Source organism: Sciurus carolinensis, unplaced genomic scaffold (assembly GCF_902686445.1).
Source record: "Sciurus carolinensis unplaced genomic scaffold, mSciCar1.2, whole genome shotgun sequence".
Taxonomy (NCBI): Eukaryota; Metazoa; Chordata; class Mammalia; order Rodentia; family Sciuridae; genus Sciurus; species Sciurus carolinensis.
In genome coordinates this window covers 255,484-266,202 of record NW_025920123.1, presented here as the reverse complement: position 1 = coordinate 266,202, position 10,719 = coordinate 255,484, and the positions used below count along the sequence as shown (strand labels likewise).

At 38.0% G+C, this 10,719-nt stretch overlaps 1 pseudogene; it reads left to right on the top strand.

The window, feature by feature from the left end:
• The first annotated feature begins 1,511 nt into the window (after positions 1 to 1,511).
• On the top strand, positions 1,512 to 7,087 carry LOC124973843 (negative elongation factor A-like; annotated as a pseudogene).
• Positions 7,088 to 10,719: the final 3,632 nt, after the last annotated feature.

Below are 10,719 nucleotides of genomic sequence, written 5' to 3'. Positions count from 1 at the left end.
ACTCATTTTCAAGGCAGACAAAAAATTTTTCTGTTCTACTTTGGAGGAGGTTTCTGAAAGATGATGAAAAGTCTAGAGCACTATTCCAAGTTTTCCTATTTTGCCCAAGAAAATTTTCTTTTGACCATTTTTGTGTTCTGCAATTTTATTTGGTTCTTCTGGAGAGAAAAAAAAATAAATGTGTTATTGCTAATCTGCTTCCAGGTCACATGTTATTATTATACATTTGTATATTTTAGGCCATGCATTTGGAGATTCCTGTGATAAAAAACAGAGCCAGCCCTTCACTGTAAGGAAGTTTATTGCTGCCAGCTCTTTCCCTTCTTGGAAATGCTTATTTTCTCTATGACATGTGTGTCCTCTCAGGTTCTTCCTGCAGGATCCCTCTCACCTGTGCCCATCTATACCTTTATTTGATGTGTAAAGTGTCAATTTTTCTAAAACTAGAGCTATTGTTTCTCCTGTTTACTTAATTTCTAGGATTTGAAAGGGTAAATACTAAATTTTAGTCACTGTATTCAAGACATAAATCTAACACATCTGTTTTATGTAAGACCTGAGATACTTCTGAGTTTTGTACTATCAGTACATTAAAAACTATCATAAATACTTACTGCCATCATCTTCTGAAAACCATGTTACAGATTGTACAGTACATTTGAGATAACCACCTGCAAAGTATTGTAAAAGATATTCCAAGGCAGCAATTCACATTCTTGAGTTTGAGGGAAATTGTATTTCTCTCAAGAGGAAAACTAAATTAGGAATTGTATTTTTATTGAGATTATTCTGCAACTCCAGATCACCATGGAGCAGGCTTGAGTCCGGGGTTAGGGATAAAGGGTGTACCTGACCTCTTCAACACTGCTGGAGGCCCCAGATCCTTTATACAAATGTAGCAAAGTCCACAATCAAAGAAATCTACTCAGGGACACATGGCCATGAAAGGAAAATAAAGACCAGAGCTCTTGTGCTAGGTGACCTCAGAGTTCTGGGTGCCCTTGGGGCACTTTATCTCTCTGAGTCTTGCTTTTCTCACCACATCAGACCATCCTGGATGCTTCTGGTGGCAGTTGCATCCTTTGTCTCTGTGCCTATTCCAGGGCTGTGTCTGTTTGGTAGTTCACAGCTTTACAGAGTGCCTACTCTGTGCTATCTACACAGGATAAACAAAAATGACAACTCAATAATAGTAATTGCCAATTGTGGAAGTTTCTTCTAGGTCAGGCCTTGTGCACTGCCTGTGGTCAGCCCCAGCTCATTTAATGGACATGGGACTGAACTTTCTAAACACTTTACAGCAATTCACTCATTTAAGCCTCCCAGCACTGTGAGACTTAGAGTACTGAGTGTTCAGATCACTAAATTTATTCACCAGGTATTTTATTGAGGACTTATGTGCTAGGCTCCATGCTCAGCAATGGGGCCACTGGTGAATAGCACAGTTACCATCTTGAACCCTTCTGGCTCCCATTTGAGTGGTGGGATCTGCAATAAACAAAAAAGACATCATGGATATAAAATTGGAGATTCACTTCCCTGAGGAAGTGAAGAGCAGCAGCGAGGGTAAAGGGGAGGTAGGCAGCATAGTCAGGAATGGCAGCATGGAAGGTGGTGTTTCCACAGAGGCCAGAGGGAGCATAAGAAGTCTCAAATCATGAAGGCCCAGGGAGCAGCTTATGCAAAGACCCTGTGGTAGGAATAAGCTGATGTCACTGAGGGTCTGGAAGGTGGCCTAAAATGGTTTCAAACCCAGCACCCCCTCTGAACTTCAAGATTCCAGTGGGCACTGAAGATACTGGGCAGCTGAGAAAATCATCAGGGAGGCTAACAGAAAAGCCATGCCTGGACCCTCTTCAGAGGCATCTAACAGGCTCTGTAGACATAGGGCTGGCTTGGGTCTTTGTTGTCTCCTAGGTGATAACAGTGAGGAAAATTTGGACCCTCAGACTCAGATCTGGGTCTTGCTAAACTTTCTTGACCCAAGAACTGAGTACTTGAATATGTATTCTCTTTCTCTTGAGTTGTGCACGAGTCTGACCCACAAAAAATGAATACTTGTTAAAAAAAATGTAAAGTAAGGATGATGATGATGGTAATGGTGATGATCAGTACTACTCTCATGTCTGACAAGTAGATTTAAATAACTACTCAATAAAAGGGAGATAATATTATTAAGCACATAAGATAAAAAAGTATGACAAAATTTATTTTCTTAATGTCTGCAAAATTAATAGGCAACAATAAGCTAAATATCAATTAAAAATAAGAAGTTTGAATTTTCACTATTGATAATAATTGAAGAGACTCCACCTCTATTAGTAAAGTTTTGCTACAGAATATTAAAACTGGTACATCTGTCTTTTTGAAAAGATGTATAAAAGAGATCGAATTCTCCAATTAAATAAACAAAATGATTGGACATCTATCCAAAAGATTCATCTGTACAATCCCGACAAGAGACTCATGTGAATTTAAGAATGCACACAAAGTTAGAAAATGAAATTTGAAACCAAACCAGGCAAAACAGCAAAGTATTTGCTATGCTTAAATAAGAAAAAAAATAATTTTTCTCTAAGAGTAATCCTCTAAGAGTAATAATTTTTCTCTAAGAGTATGCAGTAATTTTTCTCTAAGAGAATCACAATACAAATTTCTTAATCTTGAAAATGTGCTTTTCTGCCTATAACAAAATATTGTTTCTAGGTCATAAAATCTTAGTCTCATTTTTTATTTTAATTTTTTTCTTGTAAGTTTAAAATTTAAATACAGAGAAACTATGTTTTATCACATTACCTACCATAATTGCAGGTTATTTATAGGTAAAATGTTTTTATTTTTTAAATATCAAAAAAAAAAAACAGTTCCACGGATGAAAACATGAATATTTAAATGTTTATCTGCATGATCACCTAAAATGAATTTACTTGTAATATTTTTATTAATTGAGAAAAAATTTCAGTGGTCTTTTGAAGAATAAGTTCTTTATTTACCACTCAGGCATTGTATTAAAAATAATCATAAAACAGAAAACAAAATACTACACATTTGCATTAGTGGTTAAAATAATTTATACTTGCCATTCTAAGTAGGAAAAATATTAAATAATCAGAACCATATTTCCATTATCCAAATACATTCACCTTCCCTACATAAAACTTGTTAGATTCACTTCAAAAAATATACAAAATCAGTCATAAACTGTTACTTCTGTCATGGCAAATCTAAAAGCCTGGTCTTATAATTTCCAGTTCTGCACTTATAATTAACTTTATCATATAATGTATACATATATCCTGGTTCAGGAATGTGGGTAGTTATCAGTTGGTAGTTTTTGGTAATTAAGCCCACAGTGTTTACTGTTTGACTTAAGCTCAAATTACTTCTTTAGTGCTTGTTATTTACATGATTTTGTCAAGTTACATCACTGATAACCTGCCTTCACTTTCTCCTTTCTGAAGATAGGACTTATAACTCTACATTGTGTGGAGAATTGAAATACATACTGCATTTAAAGTTCTCAGCTGGATCTTCATAAGCCTTAAGTAAACAGTAGTGTTAAGTACAATTAGAACACTGGAATAATAAACTCTGGGTTATAAAATCTTTCATAGCCTCCAATTTTGAAATTCCATTTAAATTTGAAGCTTGACAAAGTTAATGGGAAGAATTCCATTCATAAATATGAAATATGTTCTTCAGATAAAAACATAAAAAAAAGGACAAGGAAAAAGGAAGTTGTGAAGAATGTTTCACAGATGAATTCCAATTTTGCTACATAGGCGAAAACTCCTAAATTTTCTCAACTTATTATAATACTCCTCAAAGGTCACAAGGATACGTAGCTGAGAAAAAAACACAACTCATGCAGGGAAAAATGAATAAAATACAATACAATAGTCCAAATGATCACCTTTCCAACTGCCACTTTTTCAGTTCAAGTATGTTTCACATGGCCTACACTAATGCTGGTATCTTCTGATTGTTCTCATTTGTTACTTTGCACTTCTCCAGTTTATTTTTGTCATTATTTTCTCATCAAACTTCCTAATATGTAGTTATATTTAAAAATCCTTCAGTTATATTAAATCACTTATATTGACAACTAAAATTCTCTGTCCTTGAGGTGTAATGTTTTTATTATGTGATCTCAACCTGCCTCTGCAAAATTTGTGATTGTTCCCATTAAACACACTGTGACCTACTGTCACATATGAAATATATATTAAGTACAAACTGCATGTGTGTAAATATGTGTGTGTGTGTGTGTGTGTGTGTGTGTGTGTATGCAAGTTCTTAAAGGATAATGAGAAGATCTTTTCATCAGCAAGCAGGGATAATTTTGTTTTTTCTTGCACTTTGGATGCCTTTTATTTTCCTTGTCCACTTTTCTGGTTAGAATGTCCTGTTCTACGTAAAGTGGAAGATGTAAGAGTGGGCATTCTTACTTTTTCCTGATCATCTAGGGGATGTGTTCATTTTTTCACCTTTGAGTGAAAAAGTTAGCTATGAGTTTTCATATGTGGCCTTTATTGTGTTTAGGTAAATTCCTTTTATACCTCATTCACTGAATGTTTTAATCCATCAATAGTATTGAAGTTTTTCAAATGTTATTTCTACATCTTTTAGGATGATCATGAGATTTTATCCTTCTTTCTGTGAATGTTGTGTCACATTGATGGAGACCTGTTCAGTGTAATAGATACTTATGAAAGATTAATATGTTCTGGAGATCTCCTGAACTACAGTATTCCAATAGTGAGCAAAAATATATAGTGACTTGTAACAATTTTTTAAAGAAAGTATACCACTAGATAGTGTTTCCATCACCAAAAAAAAAAAAAAAAAAAAATCCCAAAACAGTAAAAATAATAACAAAGGAGTACGGAAGTATGGGTATTTATTACCTTGATTGCTGTGACCATTTCACAGATGTATAAATCAATCATAAAAATAAATATTTTCAATATATAAAGATTTTTAAAATCTCAGTACAGTTAAGAAAGTTTGAATTTATTTCTGATCCTTAAAGGCAATCTTTGAATAAATTTAAGTAAACATTTTAGTAATTAGATACAGAGTTTAAAATGTTATTTCTGGGGGAAATGCAGATAACAATTTGGAAAGGTAGAAGCATATGATGGAGAGAGTTCATGTCATTTGTACTTTAAGAGTAAACTTATCGAAGTGCAAATCACAGAGTTTTAGAAATGGAGAGGCTAAGTCTGCAATCTACAAAAAAGTACTGATCAGATGCAACAAGGTTTGTTTAACTATTAGGTCTGATAGGGTAATAAGTGTTGTTCAGAATACCAAGTCTAATGTAAATCATAAGTAAAATTTGCTCAGGCAATGAGGTTCTGATCCAGTGAATTGATGGCATCGTAAACATATAATCTATTGTTTTAACAGTAAGTTCAGGACATCTCTTTTCTAGCAAGAGTCATATATTTAAAATGACAATTGTAAAGGGTTAACATTTTTATTAGTAGGGAAAGAACTCATTTAAAATTTACAATATTGGGCAGTGGCTGTGGCTCTGTGGAAGAGTGCTTGCCGAGCATACGTGAGGCACTGGGAGCAATCCTTAGCACCACAGAAAAATAAACAAGGCCCCAGGATGGCGTCCATGCAGAGAGCGACACGGGCCTATGGCTGCACAACAAGCTGGGCGCCCAGGAAGAGCTGTGGGCGCCGCCCAGCATCACGACCCTGCTCATGGCCATCGTCATGGACAACATCCGCTTCTGATTCCACCGCCTCTCCTTGGCTGTGAAGCTCAAGCTGCTGCTCCAGACGCTGCGCCGCCCGAGCTGCACAGCGGACGAGATGAAGAATGGCCTGATGGAGATCGTCCAGCTCGCCACCTTGCACTCTTAACCCTGGGTCCTCATGGTTGCTGACATTCTGAAGTCCTTTCTTGACAAGAGGTCCCTTAACCTTGACCTTGAGGAACAGAACCGCAACGTTCAAGATACTTTAGGAGAACTTAGAGGAAAGGAGGGCTAGTGTGAGACGTTGCCATGCTGCCCCTGGAATGCCTGGATGAAAATCCCCTGACCACGCTTGCTGGACCCCTCACTCCTCCCGTGAAGCATTTTCAGTTAAAGCGGAAGCCCAAGAGTGCCACACTGTGGGAGGGGCGGTTACAGAAGTCCTTGGAGACCGGCAGCAGCTGAAGAGGAGCGCAGGGGTGCCGTTCATGCCAAGGGCCGGGGGCCGCTCTGCAACATGGACACCAGAACCCCGCTCAAAGGCATCCCATAGCAGGCACCCTTCAGAAACCCTACCACGCCCAGTGTCTTCAGTCCTGCAGGGAACTGGACCCCATCCCACCTTTGAGGACCCCTCTGTGGAAAGAAAGGGGCATGAAGCTGCTCAACATCTCTGACCTGGATATGGTTGGTGCTGGCTGAGAGGCGAAGAGGAGCAGAAGTGGTGGAAAAGCCAGCCAAAGAGGAGACCGTGGTGGAGAATGCCACCCGGACTACACAGCTGGCCTGGTGTCCACACAGAAACTTGGGTTTCTGAACAGTGAGCCTGAACTGCCCTCCACGAATTAAATGCCCTTCACACCCAGCATGGTCCCAGCCTCCTCCTATGTCCCCAGCTCCGAGGCTCCTCCAGCACCAACTTCCTGGGAAAACAGCCTGCAAGCCACCCGGGCACCTGAGGAACCCAGCACCCTGAGCCCCACACTGCCGGCACAGTTTAAGCAGAGGGCACCCATGTACAATAGCAGCCTGAGCCCTGCTGTGCCCACACCTACAGCACCCACGTTACCCCTGACGCCCACCACACCCCCAGCTGTCACCCCAGCCCCTCAGATGCCCCTGGTGGCCATGGTGGTCCCACAGACCCAGCCCCCTGCCCAGCAGAGGCCTAAGAAGTTGCCCTTCATGAGAACCCATGCCAGGAGCAAGGGGATGGTGATTCAGATCAAGCTGAGTGAGCCACAGAGAATCTGCCCAAGGCTGGTGGCCAGGACAGCACCACAAAGCTGGTGGACACCATGTTTGAGATGAACTATGCCACAGGCCAGTGGATGCACTTCAAGAAGTACAAGCCCATGACCAACGTGTCCTGAGGGCCACCTGCCCATGCCACTGGCCCTGACTGCATAAGGCTCCCAGGGACAAGGGCTTTCTGGCTTGGCTAAGCAGCCAGGGGTAAATGCTGGCAGGGTGAGGTCCTTGCCTGTGCTCAGTCACCCACAGTGCTGTGGAGCCCCAGGTTGTTTAAGTTTTAGATCTTTTCTCTGGAGTGTTTTGGGCTTATTTTTATATTTTAATATGGATTAAATTTTTGTGATTTAAAATACTTTTTTGGATTCAATATTAGAGTTTCAAATGTTAAAGTTAACCAGAAGAGTTATAACTTCCCAGTTTTAGTGCCTGTTAAATTTTTAACTTTTTTATTTTTTCTTAAAGAAATTCTACTGACCGAGTGTGAGGGCTTGTCCCCCTGCTAGTACATGCTCCGCCCCACAAGGTTGAGGGATCAGAGGTGGTACTTGGTGATGCTGGGGGCGGGGGGACTGCCCTGGCAATGCCACAGAGGGAGACAGCAGGTCTCACCACCATCAGCTCCTGCCTGGGAGTTTTGTATGTCTTTTGTACAGCTGAGAATATTCAAGATGGTCTTCGGGTACCTATTTTCATTGTAACACTAAGTGATTAAAGTGTAGCTTTTCTAAAGAAGGAAAACTAAATAAATAAACAAAAAAATGAAGGCATCCTGTCCACCTACAACTACAAAAAATTAAAAAAAATATTTTCTGCTATGTAGAATTTTATTTCCTAATCAAACAAATGGATGGTATTTGCAGTTCCACATTATTTACTGTTCTTTAATTTCTCTTAATACAAAATATCTTACTAAATGTTAATTTTTGCCCATATATGCCTAAAACTAAGGATTTGTACAAAATATCAGTAACTGAGTAACAACTTATTTGTTCATGTTTGGCTAACTACAATATTACTGTTATTACAAAAATATTATTGAACTTATACAATAAGTTCCATTTAAAAAACCTTATTGGGGCTATAATCACAACTCCATACTATTAAGTATATAACTAAATTCATCTAAAAAAACTTTATACTTGGACATCAGTCAAAGTACAAAACACTATATTCGGCAATTTATGAATTATATTATTGATTTGAGCCATTTGTGAGTTATTATTAGTGACTTTTTAAAAAATACTATTTGTTAAAACTGAGTCTGTTGAAAGAACCCAATTTCAAAAAATACTCCCCTTCAGTGTCAACTTCAAGGGCACACAACTATGCAGTCACCCTCTGTCTCTCTCAGAAGGGCTGTGTCTGTCACCCCAAACCCACATTTTTTTCTCTAGGCTCCACTGATTCTCTATATGAGTTTGACTTTTTAAGACATGTTATGATTTCTAGCTCTTAAAATAGCATTAATAATACAGATGGAGTTTTAAAAAATTCTGGACAGTGTTTTCAGAGAACAGTTTTTTGTGATATTATTTTTAACTTATTCCATAAAAGGAAATATTTTTTCCACAATAACAAAGGAAGTTAAAATCTCAGGCTTTCAGCCAAATATAATGATACCCACCATTACCTATAGCTTTGAATTCTTTTGTGTTACATCAGAGGTAAGTAGTTGTGGACTTCCTCCTGTATGGGAATCTTAAAGTATGTATCACTGGTCACAGAAACAGTATTCTTATTCCTCCATTAGTGCAGTAGAAATGTTCTGTCTTAGATATAGGTGAATATTTTAGTGGGGAATTTTGCTTATTGAAAGACATTCACAAAACTAGGGAACTGAACAGAATATTTAACCTTTCCTGTTTCTACAGGATTGGATGGAGTTCCCAAAGATTCATGCCTACCTGGAACTTGTGAATTTGGCTTTATTTAGAAATAGAGTGTTTGCTCATAAGTAAGTAAAGATATAGTCATCCTGAAACAGGGAAGTCACAAACCATTACCGTGTCCAAAAGGAAGAGGAAAATTTGGACATAAACACATACACAAAGGAAAGACCATGTAAAGACATAAAGAGAATACCAAGTCTGAGAATTCCAAGGACTGAGAGCAAACACCAGAAAGTAGAAGAGGCAAGGATTGATTTATCCCTAGAGCATTTGGAAAGATCTACAGCCATGTCATAAATGAGCGATCCTACTAACATTCACCAAACCTGATTGTTTCTTTCCACATTTTTGGGATCTATAGAATAATCATAAACTCAAAGCTATATCATTTTCATCTATTGCAATTCACCAAAAATGCTAGTGATTCTTTTGGTGTCATGACTAAGGCAATCACAGTTATTTTATTCCATTCCTTTTTAAATTTCTAATATCTGTAACACTCACATCACACATAAAGATATGTGTGTGTGTGTGTGTGTGTGTGTGTGTGTGTATACACAGAATGTTGTGGTAACAGCAAAGGCATAAAGCATATATAAATTCAGAGTCACTGTAGTTGATTATTAGATAAGGGTTTTAAGGAATAAGTTCCTCAGGACTGTCAAGGCAAGAGTTCTAATGGTGAGCAGTTTCACAATATCAACTTAAAGAGTCAATCAGAGGAGTCATGTTTTATTGTCCTGTGCAGGAGAAACCATTCTGAGTTGACTCAGGGACAGAGAATCAGAGATTTGTTGCTATGGCAATTTTCCTGAGCATGACTGTTGATGAGTGACCAGAAAATGGGGTCAGTGTGCAGCCATGTCCAGTTCTGAGGTGCTCCCACTTTCATGGGTCTCAGCTGAGGGGGCTGATTCCCTTGGTGCTCTGGTATATTTGATAAGCTAGCAGGCCTATTGATAAGTCCATGCATCTATATTGCTGGTTTAATTCAATAACTTTAAGGTGGTTAAATTTAGTAACACAATCGATTTTTCAGTTTACTACTTATAGTTCTGCTGTACAGAATATGGTTGTTTAATTGTACAAGCAAGGTGTAGAGTCATTCTACCTTGTTATTCATATTCAAAACAGTAACTCATGGCAAAGTGCTGCTTTACTAAATGGAGGAACTCAGAGCTAGGCTCATGCTGAAAATTGCTATAGCTCTTCTATTCATCAGAGTCAGGTATAACTGCTAGCCACAGGCAGAAAGTTTGATTTTCTATTTCTAATGTGCTGGACAGTTTCAAATGAGTTTACTAGTAGGTAGTCACCTGTCTGTCATACTTGGTCTTTGGTAACTAGTACCATGTTTTACTGCATTTTGATAAAATATTAAAAGATCCTCAAATTATTGAATACTTCTTTTCTAATATCTTATTGGTTTGAAGTAGAAGTCTAACATTCATTACTATTGTAACAAAAGCCTGATATTCCAAATAGGTTCTTACCATCTGGCATTTTTGCAGAACAAACACATTTTTATGACTGATTTTTAATTTTTTTGTTTGTTCTAATTAATTGTACATGACTGTAGAATGCACTTATACAATTTGATAGATCATACATAAGTACACTGTAATCTCTCATTTTTATGATTATACATATTGCAGGATCACATCAGTCATGCAGTCATACATGTACATGAGGTAATAATGTCTGTTTCACTCTAATATCATTCCTTCCCCATACCCCTTCCCCTCCATTCACTTCCTTCTACCTAATGTAAAGTAACTCTATTCTTCACTATCTCCCCCTTATTGTGAATTTGCTTCCTCATATCAGAGAAAACATTCAGTCTTTGGTTTTTTTGAGTTTGA